A 3,906-nucleotide genomic window follows, 5' to 3' on the forward strand; every position below is an offset into this window, starting at 1 on the left:
ATTCTAGTATCTCTGCCAAGAAAACCCCGAATGAGAGTTGAATGTAACTGAAGACCGACACCAGGAAAAGTGAGTTCCCCTTTCTGGATCTCTACTTGTTACGATGTTATTATTATATTGTTCTAACTTGTTATGTTGTTATGAAAGCATTGGTTTGGATAACTTCTGAGGTCCATTTGAATTATAAATCCTATGATTCCTAAGATCTATGTTTCTCCTGAAGCAGCATTAATATGAACACAGGAAGAGATTGAGAGCTGGAAACAATTTCGAGGTCAAGGTTAGTTAGGAACCATTGCTCCTTCCATCACCCTACAAAGTTCTCACCTATAGAAGCAGAAAGGGCCATAGGACTGCTCAGAGAATGTAGGTAGGTGTGTTGGGTCTCTGGGAGCAGGATCAAATGTGCCTATGAACTCTGAGGCTAGTGGTCCCACTAAGACACATACCCCAAGTCAAAGACAGAAAGATCCCATCTATACCAAAATATTAATGTCAGCATTTTTTTTTCTTTTTGGTGTGTGATAGCAAAACAAAATAATGAGAAACAAAGTTGGGGACACCCATTGGAGAATTTCTAAACAAACTTGGTATATGATAGTGTGCCCCATGGCTTAGGGGCCCCCAGACTCTGGGTTCACATGGAGTAGGTTCAATCGTTTCTGTTATGTCCAAATCTCCATGTCCTCATTTGGGGTTTTCTTCACAAAGATACTTCTCTAGCTCATTTTTGTTGTTGTTTAGTCATGTCTGACTCTTCATATCTCCATGGACCATAGCACGCCAGGCCCTTCTATCCTCCATTATCTCTTGAAGTCTGTCCAAGTTCAAGTTAATTGTTTCCATGATACTCTGTGTCCTTTTCATCTTCTGCCATTCCCTTTTCCTTTTGCCTTTGATCTTTCCCAACATCAGGGCCTTTTCCAATGAGTCCCATCTTCTAATTATGTGGCCAAAGTATATAAACTTCAGCTTTAGTATCTGACCTTCCAGTGAATAGACTAAAACTGAAGCAAACAGGGTTAAGTGACTTGCCCAGGGTCACACAGCTAGTGAGTGTCTGAGGCCAGATTTGAACTCAGATCCTCCTGTCTCTATGCCTGGTGCTCTATATATACACTGTGCTACCTACCTGCCCTCAGAAGGAGTCCTAGAAGATTTTTTTTTGCTTTTATACCCCCACCCAAATTCTATTCTGGAAAATCTCTGAATATAACATAGATAGTTTTTGTTTCCACAAATGTGAGTAACAGGGCCCCCAGTCCTTTTATAAGCATTCAAAGTAACAAAAACATATTGGCTAAAGGCCAACCTTTATTTCACCTTCATCTCACAGAAAATGTAGAAGTCTCAAAGTGCTCACAGGAGACCTAAACAGATACAAAAAAAAAAAAAAAACGCCATAAAGCTTGTGATTGCTTAACACAGTTCCCTCTCTGCTGGGTTCCACTCTTCCATGAGTGTCCCTTACTTCAGACTCAGCACCACTTCATGTGTTGAACTGATCTTGGAAAGGACTCAATTCAGGGCTGCCAGTTAGCAACACCCTCAGAGAGTAAAATCACTCTCTTTTTTCTTTTGGAGGGGGGAAGGTAGGGCAATTGGGGTTAAGTAACTTGCCTACGGTCACATAGCTAGTTTTTAAGTGTCTGAGGCCAGATTTGGGTCCTCCTGACTTGAGGGCCAGTGCTCTATTCACTGCACCACCTAGCCGCCCTAATAATATCACTCTCTTCCATAGGACAGGCAATCCCCCTTTCCATCTGACTGGCACCATCTACAAAACTCACAGTAATAGGGGAAAATCAAGTATACATCATCTATTCCTCCATGTTATGAGATTAATCCCTTGCTGCTCTTCCAGTTTCTGAGGTCAGATAGACAATCTTCTCTTTCCAGGAAGTTTACTGCTCAGGAACTCATCTTTTCTTTCTAGCAGGAATGACACCCCAATTCTTAAACTTAGGGTCTCTCCCCATACCCCTGCCATGGCTGACTTTGTCTGAGTAGAAGATTGGATTCTGCCAAGTAAACAGGCATTTATTAAGCACCTACTGTGTGTCAGGCACTGGGCATACCTAAAAAGGCAAAACAGTCCCTGCCCTCCAGAAGCTCACATTCTAAGCAGGTAGAGAACAGGCAGACAACTAAATACACATAAGGTATAGACAGGGTAAATTGTAGATAATCTCCCAGGTAAGGAACTAAGATTAAGGAGGACTTGGAAGAGCTTCTTACAAACTTTGGGACTTTAGATGAGATTTGAAAGAAGCCAGGAAAGCCAGGAGGCAGAGATGAGGAGGGAGGGTATTCCAGGCATGGAGCACAGCCAGTGAAATGCCTGGAGGTGAATCTTCCAGAGGAAACGAGATCAAGAATTAACAGGGGGGGACAGCCAGGTAGCACAGCAAGTAAGAGCATCGGCTCCAGTGTTGAGAAGACCTGGAGATCGAATCCCGGGCTCAGACACTTAGCACCCACCCAGAAACACCTGGCCGTGTAACCTTGAGCAAGTTACTTAACCCAGATTGCTTTAAAAAAAAAAAAAAAAAAAGAATTAACGGGGGGTTTGGCCTTGGCAAAGAAGGACAGCCTCTTCATCAGCAACTGGAGAAAGGAGTCTAAAAGAGAGTCTAGGAATCTCCTCCTGCCCTATCTATGGTGTGAGCTACGCCTTCCAGTTTTGTACCTTTTGATGTCTCAACCAAGTCACTGAAAAAAATGTGAAATATCGCCGGGTCAATGACAAAATCAGAAGGCGCGCCTCAGGCTAGAAAGAATCATTAGTCCTTGCCCATCGAGAATGGATCACTAACATAAGTTTTTGTTTTTGGTTTTTTTTTTTGCTTTTTTTCTTTTGCAACATGACTAATATGGAAATATGTTTTGCATGACTTCACATGTATAATTGATGTCACATTGCTTGCCTTCTCAATGGGTGGGGAAAGGGCTGGGGGGAGAGAATTTGGAACTCAAAAATTTTTTAAAATGAATAATAAAAAATTTTAAAAATAAGTCTTAATAAAGAGTGACTGCTTAACCAGCTTAACTGTGAGTCTACCCCCCCAAAGAGGCATCATCCAGCAGCAGTCCATATTTGACCATTTTTTTCTAAAAAAAGACAACATGGGAAACTTCTAAACACTTTGCTGGGATCAAGAATGCTAAATCTATGGCATTCCCCTGATCTATCAGCTCAAGAACTCTGCTTTTGAAAAAGCATATGATGTTAGTTTCACTTAAACTGCTAAAAAGTATTATTTAAAGATGCAACACTTTTTAAAATTAATTAATTTATTTTTAGCTTTCAACATTCACTTCCATAAGATTTTGAGTTCCAAATTTTCTCCCCATCTCTCCCATTCCCCCACCCTAAGATGGCATGTAATTTGATATAGGCTCTATATATACATTCATACTGAACACATTTTCACATTAGTCATGCTGTAAAGAAGGATTAGAACAAATGGGAGAAATCATGAGAAAGAAGAAGCAAAGAAAAAAAAAAGAGAGCAAACAATATGCTTCAATCTGCATTCAGACTCCATAGTTTTGTTTTTGTTTTGGATGTGGACAGCATTTTCCCTCTTGGGTCCTTTGGAATTGTCTTAGATCCTTGCATTGCTAAGAAGAAATAAGTCTATCAAAGTTAGTCATCACATATTGTGGCCATTACTGTATACAGTGTTCCCCTGGTTCTGCTCACTTCACTCAGCATCACTTACTTCAAGCCTTTCCAGGTTTTTCTAAAGTCTACCTGTTCATAATTTCTTATGGAACAAAAATACTCCATTACATTCATATACCACAACTTGTTCAGTCATTCCCCAATTGATGGACTTTCCAATGTCCAATTCTTTGCCATCACAAAAAAAAAGCTGCTATAAATATATTTGTATATGTAGG

Source organism: Petaurus breviceps, unplaced genomic scaffold (genome assembly GCF_028583685.1).
Source record: "Petaurus breviceps papuanus isolate PSGF00001 unplaced genomic scaffold, PetGlider_PUasm1.0 186, whole genome shotgun sequence".
Taxonomy (NCBI): domain Eukaryota; kingdom Metazoa; phylum Chordata; class Mammalia; order Diprotodontia; family Petauridae; genus Petaurus; species Petaurus breviceps.